We start from the raw sequence: 21,549 nt of genomic DNA on the forward strand, positions 1-21,549 counted from the left end.
TTAATTTACCTTTTTTATTTTTCTTCTACTTCTTTAATTCACCCTTTTTATTTTTCTTCTACGTCTTCAATTTACCCTTTTTGATTTTCCTTTACTTCTTTAATTTACCCTTTTTGATTATCCTTCTACTTCTTTAATTTACCCTTTTTTATTTTTCTTCTACTTCTTTAATTCACCCTTTCTATTTTTCTTCTACTTTTTTAATTCACCCTTTTTTGTTTTTCTTCTACTCCTTTAATTCACCCTTTTTTGTTTTTCTTCTACTCCTTTAATTCACCCTTTTTTATTTTTCTTCTACTTCTTTAATTTACCTTTTTTTATTTTTCTTCTACTTCTTCAATTTACCCTTTTTTATTTTCCTGCTACTTCTTTAATTTACCCTTTTTTATTTTCCTGCTACTTCTTTAATTTATCCTTTTTTATTTTTCTTCTACTTCTTCAATTTACCCTTTTTTATTTTCCTGCTACTTCTGTAATTCACCCTTTTTTATTTTTCTTCTACTTCTTTAATTTACCTTTTTTTATTTTTCTTCTACTTCTTCGATTTACCCTTTTTTATTTTCCTGCTACTTCTTTAATTTACCCTTTTTGATTTTCCTTCTACTTCTTTAACTTACCTTTTTTATTTTTCTTCCACATCTTTAATTCACCCTTTTTTATTTTTCTTCTACTTCTTTAATTCACCTTTTTTTTATTTTTCTTCTACTTCTTTAATTTACCTTTTTTATTTTTCTTCTACTTCTTTAATTTACCCTTTTTTATTTTTCTTCTACTTCTTTAATGTACCCTTTTTATTTTTTCTTCTACTTCTTTAATTCACCTTATTTTATTTTTCTTCTACTTCTTTAATTTTACCTTTTTTATTTTTCTTCTACTTTTTTAATTCACCCTTTTTTATTTTTCTTCTACTTATTTAATTCACCTTTTTTAATTTTTCTTCTACTTCTTTAATTCACCTTTTTTATTTTTCTTCTACTTCTTTAATTCACCCTTTTTTATTTTTCTTCTACTTCTTTAATTTACCTTTTTTATTTTTCTTCTACTTCTTTAATTTACCTTTTTAAAGTTTTCTTCTACTTCTTTAATTTGCCCTTTTTTATTTTTCTTCTACTTCTGTAATTTACCTTTTTTTATTTTTCTTCTACTTCTTCAATTTACCCTTTTTTATTTTCCTGCTACTTCTTTAATTTATCCTTTTTTATTTTTCTTCTACTTCTTCAATTTACCCTTTTTTATTTTCCTGCTACTTCTGTAATTCGCCCTTTTTTATTTTTCTTCTACTTCTTTAATTTACCCTTTTTTATTTTTCTTCTACTTCTTCAATTTACCCTTTTTTATTTTACTGCTACTTCTTTAATTCACCCTTTTTTATTTTTCTTCTACTTCTTTAATTCACCCTTTTTTATTTTTCTTCTACTTCATTAATTTACCCTTTTTTATTTTTCTTCTACTTCTTTAATTCACTTTTTTTATTTTTCTTCTACTTCTTTAATTTACCTTTTTTTTTTTTCTTCTACTTCTTTAATTCACCCTTTTTTATTTTTCTTCTACTTCTTTAATTCACCTTTTTTTATTTTTCTTCTACTTCTTTAATTCACCCTTTTTTATTTTTCTTCTACTTTTTTAATTTACCCTTTTTTATTTTTCTTCTACTTCTTTAATTTACCTTTTTTTATTTTTCTTCTACTTCTTTGATTTACCCTTTTTTATTTTCCTGCTACTTCTTTAATTTACCCTTTTTTATTTTCCTGCTACTTCTTTAATTTATCCTTTTTTATTTTTCTTCTACTTCTTCAATTTACCCTTTTTTATTTTCCTGCTACTTCTGTAATTCACCCTTTTTTATTTTTCTTCTACTTCTTTAATTCACCTTTTTTTATTTTTCTTCTACTTCTTTAATTCACCCTTTTTTATTTTTCTTCTACTTTTTTAATTTACCCTTTTTTATTTTTCTTCTACTTCTTTAATTTACCCTTTTTTATTTTTCTTCTACGTCTTCAATTTACCCTTTTTGATTTTCCTTTACTTCTTTAATTTACCCTTTTTGATTATCCTTCTACTTCTTTAATTTACCCTTTTTTATTTTTCTTCTACTTCTTTAATTCACCCTTTCTATTTTTCTTCTACTTTTTTAATTCACCCTTTTTTGTTTTTCTTCTACTCCTTTAATTCACCCTTTTTTGTTTTTCTTCTACTCCTTTAATTCACCCTTTTTTATTTTTCTTCTACTTCTTTAATTTACCTTTTTTTATTTTTCTTCTACTTCTTCAATTTACCCTTTTTTATTTTCCTGCTACTTCTTTAATTTACCCTTTTTTATTTTCCTGCTACTTCTTTAATTTATCCTTTTTTATTTTTCTTCTACTTCTTCAATTTACCCTTTTTTATTTTCCTGCTACTTCTGTAATTCACCCTTTTTTATTTTTCTTCTACTTCTTTAATTTACCTTTTTTTATTTTTCTTCTACTTCTTCAATTTACCCTTTTTTATTTTCCTGCTACTTCTTTAATTTACCCTTTTTGATTTTCCTTCTACTTCTTTAACTTACCTTTTTTATTTTTCTTCTACTTCTTTAATTCACACTTTTTTATTTTTCTTCTACTTCTTTAATTCACCTTTTTTTTATTTTTCTTCTACTTCTTTAATTTACCTTTTTTATTTTTCTTCTACTTCTTTAATTTACCCTTTTTTATTTTTCTTCTACTTCTTTAATGTACCCTTTTTATTTTTTCTTCTACTTCTTTAATTCACCTTATTTTATTTTTCTTCTACTTCTTTAATTCACCCTTTTTTTATTTTTCTTCTACTTCTTTAATTCACCCTTTTTTATTTTTCTTCTACTTCTTTAATTTACCCTTTTTTATTTTTCTTCTACTTCTTTAATTCACCCTTTTTTATTTTTCTTCTACTTCTTTAATTCACCCTTTTTTTATTTTTCTTCTACTTCTTTAATTCACCCTTTTTTATTTTTCTTCTACTTCTTTAATTTACCCTTTTTTATTTTTCTTCTACTTCTTTAATTTACCCTTTTTTATTTTTCTTCTACTGCTTTAATTCACCCTTTTTTTATTTTTCTTCTACTTCTTTAATTCACCCTTTTTTATTTTTCTTCTACTTCTTTAATTTACCCTTTTTTATTTTTCTTCTACTTCTTTAATTTACCCTTTTTTATTTTTCTTCTACTTCTTTAATTTACCATTTTTTATTTTTCTTTTACTTCTTTAATTTACCCTTTTTTATTTTTCTTCTACTTCTTTAATTCACCCTTTTTATTTTTCTTCTACTTCTTTAATTTACCCTTTTTTATTTTTCTTCTACTTCTTTAATTTACCCTTTTTTATTTTTCTTCTACTTCTTTAATTTACCCTTTTTTATTTTTCTTCTACTTCTTTAATTTACCCTTTTTTATTTTTCTTCTACTTCTTTAATTTACCCTTTTTTATTTTTCTTCTACTTCTTTAATTTTACCTTTTTTATTTTTCTTCTACTTTTTTAATTCACCTTTTTTTATTTTTCTTCTACTTATTTAATTCACCTTTTTTATTTTTCTTCTACTTCTTTAATTCACCTTTTTTATTTTTCTTCTACTTCTTTAATTCACCCTTTTTTATTTTTCTTCTACTTCTTTAATTTACCTTTTTTATTTTTCTTCTACTTCTTTAATTTACCTTTTTAAATTTTTCTTCTACTTCTTTAATTTGCCCTTTTTTATTTTTCTTCTACTTCTGTAATTTACCTTTTTTTATTTTTCTTCTACTTCTTCAATTTACCCTTTTTTATTTTCCTGCTACTTCTTTAATTTATCCTTTTTTATTTTTCTTCTACTTCTTCAATTTACCCTTTTTTATTTTCCTGCTACTTCTGTAATTCGCCCTTTTTTATTTTTCTTCTACTTCTTTAATTCACCTTTTTTTATTTTTCTTCTACTTCTTTAATTCACCCTTTTTTATTTTTCTTCTACTTTTTTAATTTACCCTTTTTTATTTTTCTTCTACTTCTTTAATTTACCCTTTTTTATTTTTCTTCTACGTCTTCAATTTACCCTTTTTGATTTTCCTTTACTTCTTTAATTTACCCTTTTTGATTATCCTTCTACTTCTTTAATTTACCCTTTTTTATTTTTCTTCTACTTCTTTAATTCACCCTTTCTATTTTTCTTCTACTTTTTTAATTCACCCTTTTTTGTTTTTCTTCTACTCCTTTAATTCACCCTTTTTTGTTTTTCTTCTACTCCTTTAATTCACCCTTTTTTATTTTTCTTCTACTTCTTTAATTTACCTTTTTTTATTTTTCTTCTACTTCTTCAATTTACCCTTTTTTATTTTCCTGCTACTTCTTTAATTTACCCTTTTTTATTTTCCTGCTACTTCTTTAATTTATCCTTTTTTATTTTTCTTCTACTTCTTCAATTTACCCTTTTTTATTTTCCTGCTACTTCTGTAATTCACCCTTTTTTATTTTTCTTCTACTTCTTTAATTTACCTTTTTTTATTTTTCTTCTACTTCTTCAATTTACCCTTTTTTATTTTCCTGCTACTTCTTTAATTTACCCTTTTTGATTTTCCTTCTACTTCTTTAACTTACCTTTTTTATTTTTCTTCTACTTCTTTAATTCACACTTTTTTATTTTTCTTCTACTTCTTTAATTCACCTTTTTTTTATTTTTCTTCTACTTCTTTAATTTACCTTTTTTATTTTTCTTCTACTTCTTTAATTTACCCTTTTTTATTTTTCTTCTACTTCTTTAATGTACCCTTTTTATTTTTTCTTCTACTTCTTTAATTCACCTTATTTTATTTTTCTTCTACTTCTTTAATTCACCCTTTTTTTATTTTTCTTCTACTTCTTTAATTCACCCTTTTTTATTTTTCTTCTACTTCTTTAATTTACCCTTTTTTATTTTTCTTCTACTTCTTTAATTCACCCTTTTTTATTTTTCTTCTACTTCTTTAATTCACCCTTTTTTTATTTTTCTTCTACTTCTTTAATTCACCCTTTTTTATTTTTCTTCTACTTCTTTAATTTACCCTTTTTTATTTTTCTTCTACTTCTTTAATTTACCCTTTTTTATTTTTCTTCTACTGCTTTAATTCACCCTTTTTTTATTTTTCTTCTACTTCTTTAATTCACCCTTTTTTATTTTTCTTCTACTTCTTTAATTTACCCTTTTTTATTTTTCTTCTACTTCTTTAATTTACCCTTTTTTATTTTTCTTCTACTTCTTTAATTTACCATTTTTTATTTTTCTTTTACTTCTTTAATTTACCCTTTTTTATTTTTCTTCTACTTCTTTAATTCACCCTTTTTATTTTTCTTCTACTTCTTTAATTTACCCTTTTTTATTTTTCTTCTACTTCTTTAATTTACCCTTTTTTATTTTTCTTCTACTTCTTTAATTTACCCTTTTTTATTTTTCTTCTACTTCTTTAATTTACCCTTTTTTATTTTTCTTCTACTTCTTTAATTTACCCTTTTTTATTTTTCTTCTACTTCTTTAATTTTACCTTTTTTATTTTTCTTCTACTTTTTTAATTCACCTTTTTTTATTTTTCTTCTACTTATTTAATTCACCTTTTTTATTTTTCTTCTACTTCTTTAATTCACCTTTTTTATTTTTCTTCTACTTCTTTAATTCACCCTTTTTTATTTTTCTTCTACTTCTTTAATTTACCTTTTTTATTTTTCTTCTACTTCTTTAATTTACCTTTTTAAATTTTTCTTCTACTTCTTTAATTTGCCCTTTTTTATTTTTCTTCTACTTCTGTAATTTACCTTTTTTTATTTTTCTTCTACTTCTTCAATTTACCCTTTTTTATTTTCCTGCTACTTCTTTAATTTATCCTTTTTTATTTTTCTTCTACTTCTTCAATTTACCCTTTTTTATTTTCCTGCTACTTCTGTAATTCGCCCTTTTTTATTTTTCTTCTACTTCTTTAATTTACCCTTTTTTATTTTTCTTCTACTTCTTCAATTTACCCTTTTTTATTTTACTGCTACTTCTTTAATTCACCCTTTTTTATTTTTCTTCTACTTCTTTAATTCACCCTTTTTTATTTTTCTTCTACTTCATTAATTTACCCTTTTTTATTTTTCTTCTACTTCTTTAATTCACTTTTTTTATTTTTCTTCTACTTCTTTAATTTACCTTTTTTTTTTCTTCTACTTCTTTAATTCACCCTTTTTTATTTTTCTTCTACTTCTTTAATTCACCTTTTTTTATTTTTCTTCTACTTCTTTAATTCACCCTTTTTTATTTTTCTTCTACTTTTTTAATTTACCCTTTTTTATTTTTCTTCTACTTCTTTAATTTACCTTTTTTTATTTTTCTTCTACTTCTTCAATTTACCCTTTTTTATTTTCCTGCTACTTCTTTAATTTACCCTTTTTTATTTTCCTGCTACTTCTTTAATTTATCCTTTTTTATTTTTCTTCTACTTCTTCAATTTACCCTTTTTTATTTTCCTGCTACTTCTGTAATTCACCCTTTTTTATTTTTCTTCTACTTCTTTAATTTACCTTTTTTTATTTTTCTTCTACTTCTTCAATTTACCCTTTTTTATTTTCCTGCTACTTCTTTAATTTACCCTTTTTGATTTTCCTTCTACTTCTTTAACTTACCTTTTTTATTTTTCTTCTACTTCTTTAATTCACCCTTTTTTATTTTTCTTCTACTTCTTTAATTCACCCTTTTTTATTTTTCTTCTACTTCATTAATTTACCCTTTTTCACTTTTTCTTCTACTTCTTTAATTCACTTTTTTTATTTTTCTTCTACTTCTTTAATTTACCTTTTTTATTTTTCTTCTACTTCTTTAATTCACCCTTTTTTATTTTCCTGCTACCTCTTTAATTTGCCCTTTTTAATTTTTCTTCTACTTTTTTAATTTACCCTCTTTAATTTTTCTTCTGCTTCTTTAATTAACCCTTTTTTATTTTTCTTCTACTTCTTTAATTCACCCTTTCTATTTTTCTTCTACTTTTTTAATTCACCCTTTTTTATTTTTCTTCTACTTCTTTAATTCACCCTTTTTTATTTTTCTTCTACTTCTTTAATTTACCATTTTAATTTTTCTTCTACTTCTTTATTTACCCTTTTTTATTTTTCTTCCACTTCTTTAATTTACCTTTTTTATTTTTCTTCTACTTTTTTAATTCACCCTTTTTTATTTTTCTTCTACTTGTTTAATTTACCCTTTTTTATTTTTCTTCTACTTCTTTAATTCACCCTTTTTTATTTTTCTTCTACTTCTTTAATTTACCCTTTTTTATTTTTGTTCTACTTCTTTAATTCACCCTTTTTTATTTTTCTCTTACTTTTTAATTCACCCTTTTTTATTTTTCTTCTACTTCCTTAATTCACCTTTTTTTATTTTTCTTCTACTTCTTTAATTTACCCTTTTTTTATTTTTCTTCTACTTCTTTAATTCACGCTTTTTTATTTTTCTTCTACTTCTTTAATTTACCCTTTTTTATTTTTCTTCTACTTCTTTAATTTTATCTTTTTTATTTTTCTTCTACTTTTTTAATTCACCCTTTTTTATTTTTCTTCTACTTCTTTAATTCACCTTTTTTATTTTTCTTCTACTTCTTTAATTTACCCTTTTTTATTTTTCTTCTACTTCTTTAATTTACCTTTTTTATTTTTCTTCTACTTCTTTAATTTACCTTTTTAAATTTTTCTTCTACTTCTTTAATTTACCCTTTTTTATTTTTCTTCTACTTCTTCCATTTACCTTTTTTATTTTTCTTCTACTTCTTTAATTTACCTTTTTTATTTTTCTTCTACTTCTTTAATTTACCTGTTTTAATTTTTCTTCTACTTCTTTAATTTACCTTTTTTATTTTTCTTCTACTTCTTTAATTTACCCTTTTTTATTTTTCTTCTACTTCTTCAATTTACCCTTTTTTATTTTTCTTCTACTTCTTTAATTTACCCTTTTTTTTATCTTCTACTTCTTTAATTCACCCTTTTTTATTTTTCTTCTACTTCTTTAATTCACCTTTTTTTTATTTTTCTTCTACTTCTTTAATTTACCTTTTTTATTTTTCTTCTACTTCTTTAATTTACCTGTTTTAATTTTTCTTCTACTTCTTTAATTTACCTTTTTTATTTTTCTTCTACTTCTTTAATTTACCTGTTTTAATTTTTCTTCTACTTCTTTAATTTACCTATTTTATTTTTCTTCTACTTCTTTAATTTACCCTTTTTTATTTTTCTTCTACTTCTTTAATGTACCCTTTTTATTTTTTCTTCTACTTCTTTAATTAACCTTTTTTAATTTTTCTTCTACTTCTTTAATTCACCCTTTTTTTTATTTTTCTTCTACTTCTTTAATTTACCCTTTTTGATTTTTCTTCTACTTCTTTAATTTACCCTTTTTTATTTTTCTTCTACTTCTTTAATTCACCCTTTTTTATTTTTCTTCTACTTCTTTAATTCACCCTTTTTTTATTTTTCTTCTACTTCTTTAATTTACCTTTTTTATTTTTCTTCTACTTCTTTAATTTACCCTTTTTTATTTTTCTTCTACTTCTTTAATTTACCCTTTTTTATTTTTCTTCTACTTCTTTAATTCACCCTTTTTTATTTTTCTTCTACTTCTTTAATTCCCCCTTTTTTATTTTTCTTCTACTTCTTTAATTTACCCTTTTTTATTTTTCTTCTACTTCTTTAATTTACCCTTTTTTATTTTTCTTCTACTTCTTTAATTTACCATTTTTTATTTTTCTTCTACTTCTTTAATTTACCCTTTTTTATTTTTCTTCTACTTCTTTAATTCACCCTTTTTATTTTTCTTCTACTTCTTTAATTTACCCTTTTTTATTTTTCTTCTACTTCTTTAATTTACCCTTTTTTATTTTTCTTCTACTTCTTTAATTTACCCTTTTTTATTTTTCTTCTACTTCTTTAATTTACCCTTTTTTATTTTTCTTCTACTTCTTTAATTTACCCTTTTTTATTTTTCTTCTACTTCTTTAATTTTACCTTTTTTATTTTTCTTCTACTTTTTTAATTCACCCTTTTTTATTTTTCTTCTACTTCTTTAATTCACCTTTTTTAATTTTTCTTCTACTTCTTTAATTCACCCTTTTTTATTTTTCTTCTACTTCTTTAATTTACCTTTTTTATTTTTCTTCTACTTCTTTGATTTACCTTTTTTAATTTTTCTTCTACTTCTTTGATTTACCCTTTTTATTTTTCTTCTACTTCTTTAATTTACCGTTTTTTATTTTTCTTCTATTTTTTGTTTTACCCTTTTTTATTTTTCTTCTACTTCTTTAATTTACCTTTTTTATTTTTCTTCTACTTTTTTAATTGACCCTTTTTATTGTTCTTCTACTTTTTTAATTTACCTTTTTTATTTTTCTTCTACTTTTTTAATTTACCTTTTTTTATTTTTCTTCTACTTTTTTAATTTACCTTTTTCTATTTTTCTTCTACTTCTTTGATTTACCTTTTTTATTTTTCTTCTACTTTTTTAATTTACCTTTTTTATTTTTCTTCTACTTTTTTAATTTACCTTTTTCTATTTTTCTTCTACTTCTTTGATTTACCTTTTTTATTTGTCTTCTACTTCTTTAATTTACCCTTTTTTATTTTTCTTCTACTTCTTTAATTTACCTTTTTTATTTTTCTTCTACTTTTTTAATTTACCCTTTTTATTTTTCTTCTACTTTTTTAATTCAGCCTTTTTTATTTTTCTTCTACTTTTTTAATTTACCCTTTTTTATTTTTCTTCTACTTCTTTAATTTACCTTTTTCTATTTTTCTTCTACTTCTTTGACTTACCTTTTTTATTTTTCTTCTACTTCTTTAATTTACCTTTTTTTTTTTCTTCTACTTTTTTAATTTACCTTTTTTAATTTTCTTCTACTTCTTTAATTTACCTTTTTTATTTTTCTTCTACTTCTTTAATTTACCCTTTTTTATTTTTCTTCTACTTCTTTAATTTACCTTTTTTATTTTTCTTCTACTTCTTTAATTTACCTTTTTTTATTTTTCTTCTACTTCTTTAATTTACCCTTTTTTTTTCTTCTACTTCTTTCATTTACCTTTTTTATTTTTCTTCTACTTCTTTAATTTACCTTTTTTATTTTTCTTCTACTTCTTTAATTTACCCTTTTTTATTTTTCTTCTACTTCTTCAATTTACCCTTTTTTATTTTTCTTCTACTTCTTTAATTTACCCTTTTTTATTAATCTTCTACTTCTTTAATTCACCCTTTTTTATTTTTCTTCTACTTCTTTAATTCACCTTTTTTTTATTTTTCTTCTACTTCTTTAATTTACCTTTTTTATTTTTCTTCTACTTCTTTAATTTACCCTTTTTTATTTTTCTTCTACTTCTTTAATGTACCCTTTTTATTTTTTCTGATACTTCTTTAATTCACCTTTTTTAATTTTTCTTCTACTTCTTTAATTCACCCTTTTTTTATTTTTCTTCTACTTCTTTAATTCACCCTTTTTTATTTTTCTTCTACTTCTTTAATTTACCCTTTTTTATTTTTCTTCTACTTCTTTAATTCACCCTTTTTTATTTTTCTTCTACTTCTTTAATTCACCCTTTTTTTATTTTTCTTCTACTTCTTTAATTCACCCTTTTTTATTTTTCTTCTACTTCTTTAATTTACCCTTTTTTATTTTTCTTCTACTTCTTTAATTTACCCTTTTTTATTTTTCTTCTACTGCTTTAATTCACCCTTTTTTTATTTTTCTTCTACTTCTTTAATTCACCCTTTTTTATTTTTCTTCTACTTCTTTAATTTACCCTTTTTTATTTTTCTTCTACTTCTTTAATTTACCCTTTTTTATTTTTCTTCTACTTCTTTAATTTACCATTTTTTATTTTTATTTTACTTCTTTAATTTACCCTTTTTTATTTTTCTTCTACTTCTTTAATTCACCCTTTTTATTTTTCTTCTACTTCTTTAATTTACCCTTTTTTATTTTTCTTCTACTTCTTTAATTTACCCTTTTTTATTTTTCTTCTACTTCTTTAATTTACCCTTTTTTATTTTTCTTCTACTTCTTTAATTTACCCTTTTTTATTTTTCTTCTACTTCTTTAATTTACCCTTTTTTATTTTTCTTCTACTTCTTTAATTTTACCTTTTTTATTTTTCTTCTACTTTTTTAATTCACCCTTTTTTATTTTTCTTCTACTTATTTAATTCACCTTTTTTAATTTTTCTTCTACTTCTTTAATTCACCTTTTTTATTTTTCTTCTACTTCTTTAATTCACCCTTTTTTATTTTTCTTCTACTTCTTTAATTTACCTTTTTTATTTTTCTTCTACTTCTTTAATTTACCTTTTTAAATTTTTCTTCTACTTCTTTAATTTGCCCTTTTTTTTTTCTTCTACTTCTGTAATTTACCTTTTTTTATTTTTCTTCTACTTCTTCAATTTACCCTTTTTTATTTTCCTGCTACTTCTTTAATTTATCCTTTTTTATTTTTCTTCTACTTCTTCAATTTACCCTTTTTTATTTTCCTGCTACTTCTGTAATTCGCCCTTTTTTATTTTTCTTCTACTTCTTTAATTTACCTCTTTTTATTTTTCTTCTACTTCTTCAATTTACCCTTTTTTATTTTACTGCTACTTCTTTAATTCACCCTTTTTTATTTTTCTTCTACTTCTTTAATTCACCCTTTTTTATTTGTCTTCTACTTCATTAATTTACCCTTTTTTATTTTTCTTCTACTGCTTTAATTCACTTTTTTTATTTTTCTTCTACTTCTTTAATTTACCTGTTTTAATTTTTCTTCTACTTCTTTAATTTACCTTTTTTATTTTTCTTCTACTTCTTTAATTTACCTGTTTTGATTTTTCTTCTACTTCTTTAATTTACCTCTTTTATTTTTCTTCTACTTCTTTAATTTACCCTTTTTTATTTTTCTTCTACTTCTTTAATGTACCCTTTTTATTTTTTCTTCTACTTCTTTAATTAACCTTTTTTAATTTTTCTTCTACTTCTTTAATTCACCCTTTTTTTATTTTTCTTCTACTTCTTTAATTCACCCTTTTTTATTTTTCTTCTACTTCTTTAATTTACCCTTTTTTATTTTTCTTCTACTTCTTTAATTCACCCTTTTTTATTTTTCTTCTACTTCTTTAATTCACCCTTTTTTTATTTTTCTTCTACTTCTTTAATTTACCTTTTTTATTTTTCTTCTACTTCTTTAATTTACCCTTTTTTATTTTTCTTCTACTTCTTTAATTTACCCTTTTTTATTTTTCTTCTACTTCTTTAATTCACCCTTTTTTATTTTTCTTCTACTTCTTTAATTCCCCCTTTTTTATTTTTCTTCTACTTCTTTAATTTACCCTTTTTTTATTTTTCTTCTACTTCTTTAATTTACCCTTTTTTATTTTTCTTCTACTTCTTTAATTTACCCTTTTTTTTTTTCTTCTACTTCTTTAATTTACCATTTTTTATTTTTCTTCTACTTCTTTAATTCACCCTTTTTATTTTTCTTCTACTTATTTAATTTACCCTTTTTTATTTTTCTTCTACTTCTTTAATTTACCCTTTTTTATTTTTCTTCTACTTCTTTAATTTACCCTTTTTTATTTTTCTTCTACTTCTTTAATTTACCCTTTTTTATTTTTCTTCTACTTCTTTAATTTACCCTTTTTTATTTTTCTTCTACTTCTTTAATTTTACCTTTTTTATTTTTCTTCTACTTTTTTAATTCACCCTTTTTTATTTTTCTTCTACTTCTTTAATTCACCTTTTTTAATTTTTCTTCTACTTCTTTAATTCACCCTTTTTTATTTTTCTTCTACTTCTTTAATTCACCCTTTTTTATTTTTCTTCTACTTCTTTAATTTACCTTTTTTATTTTTCTTCTACTTCTTTGATTTACCTTTTTTAATTTTTCTTCTACTTCTTTGATTTACCCTTTTTATTTTTCTTCTACTTCTTTAATTTACCGTTTTTTATTTTTCTTCTATTTTTTATTTTACCCTTTTTTATTTTTCTTCTACTTCTTTAATTTACCTTTTTTATTTTTCTTCTACTTTTTTAATTTACCCTTTTTATTGTTCTTCTACTTTTTTAATTTACCTTTTTTATTTTTCTTCTACTTTTTTAATTTACCTTTTTTTATTTTTCTTCTACTTTTTTAATTTACCTTTTTCTATTTTTCTTCTACTTCTTTGATTTACCTTTTTTATTTTTCTTCTACTTTTTTAATTTACCTTTTTTATTTTTCTTCTACTTTTTTAATTTACCTTTTTCTATTTTTCTTCTACTTCTTTGATTTACCTTTTTTATTTGTCTTCTACTTCTTTAATTTACCCTTTTTTATTTTTCTTCTACTTCTTTAATTTACCATTTTTTATTTTTCTTTTACTTCTTTAATTTACCCTTTTTTATTTTTCTTCTACTTCTTTAATTCACCCTTTTTATTTTTCTTCTACTTCTTTAATTTACCCTTTTTTATTTTTCTTCTACTTCTTTAATTTACCCTTTTTTATTTTTCTTCTACTTCTTTAATTTACCCTTTTTTATTTTTCTTCTACTTCTTTAATTTACCCTTTTTTATTTTTCTTCTACTTCTTTAATTTACCCTTTTTTATTTTTCTTCTACTTCTTTAATTTTACCTTTTTTATTTTTCTTCTACTTTTTTAATTCACCCTTTTTTATTTTTCTTCTACTTATTTAATTCACCTTTTTTAATTTTTCTTCTACTTCTTTAATTCACCTTTTTTATTTTTCTTCTACTTCTTTAATTCACCCTTTTTTATTTTTCTTCTACTTCTTTAATTTACCTTTTTTATTTTTCTTCTACTTCTTTAATTTACCTTTTTAAATTTTTCTTCTACTTCTTTAATTTGCCCTTTTTTTTTCTTCTACTTCTGTAATTTACCTTTTTTTATTTTTCTTCTACTTCTTCAATTTACCCTTTTTTATTTTCCTGCTACTTCTTTAATTTATCCTTTTTTATTTTTCTTCTACTTCTTCAATTTACCCTTTTTTATTTTCCTGCTACTTCTGTAATTCGCCCTTTTTTATTTTTCTTCTACTTCTTTAATTTACCTCTTTTTATTTTTCTTCTACTTCTTCAATTTACCCTTTTTTATTTAACTGCTACTTCTTTAATTCACCCTTTTTTATTTTTCTTCTACTTCTTTAATTCACCCTTTTTTATTTGTCTTCTACTTCATTAATTTACCCTTTTTTATTTTTCTTCTACTGCTTTAATTCACTTTTTTTATTTTTCTTCTACTTCTTTAATTTACCTGTTTTAATTTTTCTTCTACTTCTTTAATTTACCTTTTTTATTTTTCTTCTACTTCTTTAATTTACCTGTTTTGATTTTTCTTCTACTTCTTTAATTTACCTTTTTTATTTTTCTTCTACTTCTTTAATTTACCTTTTTTATTTTTCTTCTACTTCTTTAATGTACCCTTTTTATTTTTTCTTCTACTTCTTTAATTAACCTTTTTTAATTTTTCTTCTACTTCTTTAATTCACCCTTTTTTTATTTTTCTTCTACTTCTTTAATTCACCCTTTTTTATTTTTCTTCTACTTCTTTAATTTACCCTTTTTATTTTTCTTCTACTTCTTTAATTCACCCTTTTTTATTTTTCTTCTACTTCTTTAATTCACCCTTTTTTTATTTTTCTTCTACTTCTTTAATTTACCTTTTTTATTTTTCTTCTACTTCTTTAATTTACCCTTTTTTATTTTTCTTCTACTTCTTTAATTTACCCTTTTTTATTTTTCTTCTACTTCTTTAATTCACCCTTTTTTATTTTTCTTCTACTTCTTTAATTCCCCCTTTTTTATTTTTCTTCTACTTCTTTAATTTACCCTTTTTTTATTTTTCTTCTACTTCTTTAATTTTACCCTTTTTTATTTTTCTTCTACTTCTTTAATTTACCATTTTTTATTTTTCTTCTACTTCTTTAATTTACCATTTTTTCTTTTTCTTCTACTTCTTTAATTCACCCTTTTTATTTTTCTTCTACTTATTTAATTTACCCTTTTTTATTTTTCTTCTACTTCTTTAATTTACCCTTTTTTATTTTTCTTCTACTTCTTTAATTTACCCTTTTTTATTTTTCTTCTACTTCTTTAATTTACCCTTTTTTATTTTTCTTCTACTTCTTTAATTTACCCTTTTTTATTTTTCTTCTACTTCTTTAATTTTACCTTTTTTATTTTTCTTCTACTTTTTTAATTCACCCTTTTTTATTTTTCTTCTACTTCTTTAATTCACCTTTTTTAATTTTTCTTCTACTTCTTTAATTCACCCTTTTTTATTTTTCTTCTACTTCTTTAATTCACCCTTTTTTATTTTTCTTCTACTACTTTAATTTACCTTTTTTATTTTTCTTCTACTTCTTTGATTTACCTTTTTTAATTTTTCTTCTATTTTTTTGATTTACCCTTTTTATTTTTCTTCTACTTCTTTAATTTACCGTTTTTTATTTTTCTTCTATTTTTTATTTTACCCTTTTTTATTTTTCTTCTACTTCTTTAATTTACCTTTTTTATTTTTCTTCTACTTTTTTAATTTACCCTTTTTATTGTTCTTCTACTTTTTTAATTTACCTTTTTTATTTTTCTTCTACTTTTTTAATTTACCTTTTTTTATTTTTCTTCTACTTTTTTAATTTACCTTTTTCTATTTTTCTTCTACTTCTTTGATTTACCTTTTTTATTTTTCTTCTACTTTTTTAATTTACCTTTTTTATTTTTCTTCTACTTTTTTAATTTACCTTTTTCTATTTTTCTTCTACTTCTTTGATTTACCTTTTTTATTTGTCTTCTACTTCTTTAATTTACCCTTTTTTATTTTTCTTCTACTTCTTTAATTTACCTTTTTTATTTTTCTTCTACTTTTTTAATTTACCCTTTTTATTTTTCTTCTACTTTTTTAATTCAGCCTTTTTTATTTTTCTTCTACTTTTTTAATTTACCCTTTTTTATTTTACTTCTACTTCTTTAATTTACCTTTTTCTATTTTTCTTCTACTTCTTTGACTTACCTTTTTTATTTTTCTTCTACTTCTTTAATTTACCTTTTTTTATTTTTCTTCTACTTTTTTAATTTACCTTTTTTAATTTTCTTCTACTTCTTTAATTTACCTTTTTTATTTTTCTTCTACTTCTTTAATTTACCCTTTTTTATTTTTCTTCTACTTCTTTAATTTACCTTTTTTATTTTTCTTCTACTTCTTTAATTTACCTTTTTTTATTTTTCTTCTACTTCTTTAATTTACCCTTTTTTTTTTCGTCTACTTCTTTCATTTACCTTTTTTATTTTTCTTCTACTTCTTTAATTTACCTTTTTTATTTTTCTTCTACTTCTTTAATTTACCTTTTTTGATTTTTCTTCTACTTCTTTAATTTACCTTTTTTATTTTTCTTCTACTTCTTTAATTTACCCTTTTTTATTTTTCTTCTACTTCTTCAATTTACCCTTTTTTATTTTTCTTCTACTTCTTTAATTTACCCTTTTTTATTAATCTTCTACTTCTTTAATTCACCCTTTTTTATTTTTCTTCTACTTCTTTAATTCACCTTTTTTTTATTTTTCTTCTACTTCTTTAATTTACCTTTTTTATTTTTCTTCTACTTCTTTAATTTACCCTTTTTTATTTTTCTTCTACTTCTTTAATGTACCCTTTTTATTTTTTCTTCTACTTCTTTAATTCACCTTTTTTAATTTTTCTTCTACTTCTTTAATTCACCCTTTTTTTATTTTTCTTCTACTTCTTTAATTCACCCTTTTTTATTTTTCTTCTACTTCTTTAATTTACCCTTTTTTATTTTTCTTCTACTTCTTTAATTCACCCTTTTTTATTTTTCTTCTACTTCTTTAATTCACCCTTTTTTTATTTTTCTTCTACTTCTTTAATTCACCCTTTTTTATTTTTCTTCTACTTCTTTAATTTACCCTTTTTTATTTTTCTTCTACTTCTTTAATTTACCCTTTTTTATTTTTCTTCTACTGCTTTAATTCACCCTTTTTTTATTTTTCTTCTACTTCTTTAATTCACCCTTTTTTATTTTTCTTCTACTTCTTTAATTTACCCTTTTTTATTTTTCTTCTACTTCTTTAATTTACCCTTTTTTATTTTTCTTCTACTTCTTTAATTTACCATTTTTTATTTTTCTTTTACTTCTTTAATTTACCCTTTTTTATTTTTCTTCTACTTCTTTAATTCACCCTTTTTATTTTTCTTCTACTTCTTTAATTTACCCTTTTTTATTTTTCTTCTACTTCTTTAATTTACCCTTTTTTATTTTTCTTCTACTTCTTTAATTTTCCCTTTTTTATTTTTCTTCTACTTCTTTAATTTACCCTTTTTTATTTTTCTTCTACTTCTTTAATTTACCCTTTTTTATTTTTCTTCTACTTCTTTTATTTTACCTTTTTTATTTTTCTTCTACTTTTTTAATTCACCCTTTTTTATTTTTCTTCTACTTATTTAATTCACCTTTTTTAATTTTTCTTCTACTTCTTTAATTCACCTTTTTTATTTTTCTTCTACTTCTTTAATTCACCCTTTTTTATTTTTCTTCTACTTCTTTAATTTACCTTTTTTATTTTTCTTCTACTTCTTTAATTTACCTTTTTTATTTTTCTTCTACTTCTTTAATTTGCCCTTTTTTATTTTTCTTCTACTTCTGTAATTTACCTTTTTTTATTTTTCTTCTACTTCTTCAATTTACCCTTTTTTATTTTCCTGCTACTTCTTTAATTTATCCTTTTTTATTTTTCTTCTACTTCTTCAATTTACCCTTTTTTATTTTCCTGCTACTTCTGTAATTCGCCCTTTTTTATTTTTCTTCTACTTCTTTAATTTACCTCTTTTTATTTTTCTTCTACTTCTTCAATTTACCCTTTTTTATTTTACTGCTACTTCTTTAATTCACCCTTTTTTATTTTTCTTCTACTTCTTTAATTCACCCTTTTTTATTTGTCTTCTACTTCATTAATTTACCCTTTTTTATTTTTCTTCTACTGCTTTAATTCACTTTTTTTATTTTTCTTCTACTTCTTTAATTTACCTTTTTTATTTTTCTTCTACTTCTTTAATTCACCCTTTTTTATTTTTCTTCTACTTCTTTAATTCACCTATTTTTATTTTTCTTCTACTTCTTTAATTCACCCTTTTTTATTTTTCTTCTACTTTTTTAATTTACCCTTTTTTATTTTTCTTCTACTTCTTTAATTTACCCTTTTTTATTTTTCTTCTACGTCTTCAATTTACCCTTTTTGATTTTCCTTTACTTCTTTAATTTACCCTTTTTGATTATCCTTCTACTTCTTTAATTTACCCTTTTTTATTTTTCTTCTACTTCTTTAATTCACCCTTTCTATTTTTCTTCTACTTTTTTAATTTACCCTTTTCTGTTTTTCTTCTACTCCTTTAATTCACCCTTTTTTATTTTTCTTCTACTTCTTTAATTTACCATTTTTATTTTTCTTCTACTTCTTTAATTTACCCTTTTTTATTTTTCTTCTACTTCTTTCATTTACCTTTTTTTATTTTTCTTCTACTTCTTCAATTTACCCTTTTTTATTTTCCTGCAACTTCTTTAATTTACCCTTTTTTATTTTCCTGCTACTTCTTTAATTTATCCTTTTTTATTTTTCTTCTACTTCTTCAATTTACCCTTTTTTATTTTTCTTCTACTTCTTTAATTCACCCTTTTTTATTTTTCTTCTACTTCTTTAATTTACCCTTTTTTATTTTTCTTCTACTTCTTTAATTTACCCTTTTTTATTTTTCTTCTACTTCTTTAATTTACCATTTTTTATTTTTCTTTTACTTCTTTAATTTACCCTTTTTTATTTTTCTTCTACTTCTTTAATTCACCCTTTTTATTTTTCTTCTACTTCTTTAATTTACCCTTTTTTATTTTTCTTCTACTTCTTTAATTTACCCTTTTTTATTTTTCTTCTACTTCTTTAATTTACCCTTTTTTATTTTTCTTCTACTTCTTTAATTTACCCTTTTTTATTTTTCTTCTACTTCTTTAATTTACCCTTTTTTATTTTTCTTCTACTTCTTTAATTTTACCTTTTTTATTTTTCTTCTACTTTTTTAATTCACCCTTTTTTATTTTTCTTCTACTTATTTAATTCACCTTTTTTAATTTTTCTTCTACTTCTTTAATTCACCTTTTTTATTTTTCTTCTACTTCTTTAATTTACCCTTTTTTATTTTTCTTCTACTTCTTTAATTTACCTTTTTTATTTTTCTTCTACTTCTTTAATTTACCTTTTTAAATTTTTCTTCTACTTCTTTAATTTGCCCTTTTTTATTTTTCTTCTACTTCTGTAATTTACCTTTTTTTATTTTTCTTCTACTTCTTCAATTTACCCTTTTTTATTTTCCTGCTACTTCTTTAATTTATCCTTTTTTATTTTTCTTCTACTTCTTCAATTTACCCTTTTTTATTTTCCTGCTACTTCTGTAATTCGCCCTTTTTTATTTTTCTTCTACTTCTTTAATTTACCTCTTTTTATTTTTCTTCTACTTCTTCAATTTACCCTTTTTTATTTTACTGCTACTTCTTTAATTCACCCTTTTTTATTTTTCTTCTACTTCTTTAATTCACCCTTTTTTATTTGTCTTCTACTTCATTAATTTACCCTTTTTTATTTTTCTTCTACTGCTTTAATTCACTTTTTTTATTTTTCTTCTACTTCTTTAATTTACCTTTTTTATTTTTCTTCTACTTCTTTAATTCACCCTTTTTTATTTTTCTTCTACTTCTTTAATTCACCTATTTTTATTTTTCTTCTACTTCTTTAATTCACCCTTTTTTATTTTTCTTCTACTTTTTTAATTTACCCTTTTTTATTTTTCTTCTACTTCTTTAATTTACCCTTTTTTATTTTTCTTCTACGTCTTCAATTTACCCTTTTTGATTTTCCTTTACTTCTTTAATTTACCCTTTTTGATTATCCTTCTACTTCTTTAATTTACCCTTTTTTATTTTTCTTCTACTTCTTTAATTCACCCTTTCTATTTTTCTTCTACTTTTTTAATTTACCCTTTTCTGTTTTTCTTCTACTCCTTTAATTCACCCTTTTTTATTTTTCTTCTACTTCTTTAATTTACCTTTTTTATTTTTCTTCTACTTCTTTAATTTACCCTTTTTTATTTTTCTTCTACTTCTTTCATTTACCTTTTTTTATTTTTCTTCTACTTCTTCAATTTACCCTTTTTTATTTTCCTGCAACTTCTTTAATTTACCCTTTTTTATTTTCCTGCTACTTCTTTAATTTATCCTTTTTTATTTTTCTTCTACTTCTTCAATTTACCCTTTTTTATTTTCCTGCTACTTCTGTAATTCACCCTTTTTTATTTTTCTTCTACTTCTTTAATTTACCTTTTTTTATTTTTCTTCTACTTCTTCAATTTACCCTTTTTTATTTTCCTGCTACTTCTTTAATTTACCCTTTTTGATTTTCCTTCTACTTCTTTAACTTACCTTTTTTATTTTTCTTCTACTTCTTTAATTCACCCTTTTTTATGTTTCTTCTACTTCTTTAATTCACCCTTTTTTATTTTTCTTCTACTTCATTAATTTACCCTTTTTCACTTTTTCTTCTACTTCTTTAATTCACTTTTTTTATTTTTCTTCTACTTCTTTAATTTACCTTTTTTATTTTTCTTCAACTTCTTTAATTCACCCTTTTTTATTTTCCTGCTACCTCTTTAATTTGCCCTTTTTAATTTTTCTTCTACTTTTTTAATTTACCCTCTTTAATTTTTCTTCTACTTCTTTAATTAACCCTTTTTTATTTTTCTTCTACTTCTTTAATTCACCCTTTCTATTTTTCTTCTACTTTTTTAATTCACCCTTTTTTATTTTTCTTCTACTTCTTTAATTCACCCTTTTTTATTTTTCTTCTACTTCTTTAATTTACCATTTTAATTTTTCTTCTACTTCTTTATTTACCCTTTTTTATTTTTCTTCCACTTCTTTAATTTACCTTTTTTATTTTTCTTCTACTTTTTTAATTCACCCTTTTTTATTTTTCTTCTACTTGTTTAATTTACTCTTTTTTATTTTTCTTCTACTTCTTTAATTCACCCTTTTTTATTTTTCTTCTACTTCTTTAATTTACCCTTTTTTATTTTTGTTCTACTTCTTTAATTCACCCTTTTTTATTTTTCTCTTACTTTTTAATTCACCCTTTTTTATTTTTCTTCTACTTCCTTAATTCACCTTTTTTTATTTTTCTTCTACTTCTTTAATTTACCCTTTTTTTATTTTTCTTCTACTTCTTTAATTCACGCTTTTTTATTTTTCTTCTACTTCTTTAATTTACCCTTTTTTATTTTTCTTCTACTTCTTTAATTTTATCTTTTTTATTTTTCTTCTACTTTTTTAATTCACCCTTTTTTATTTTTCTTCTACTTCTTTAATTCACCTTTTTTATTTTTCTTCTACTTCTTTAATTTACCCTTTTTTATTTTTCTTCTACTTTTTTAATTTACCCTTTTTTATTTTTCTTCTACTTCTTTAATTTACCCTTTTTTATTTTTCTTCTACTTCTTTAATTCACCAT

The sequence above is a fragment of the Euprymna scolopes genome, chromosome 6 (genome assembly GCF_053919585.1).
Source record: "Euprymna scolopes isolate OS-2025 chromosome 6, ASM5391958v1, whole genome shotgun sequence".
NCBI lineage: Eukaryota > Metazoa > Mollusca > Cephalopoda > Sepiida > Sepiolidae > Euprymna > Euprymna scolopes.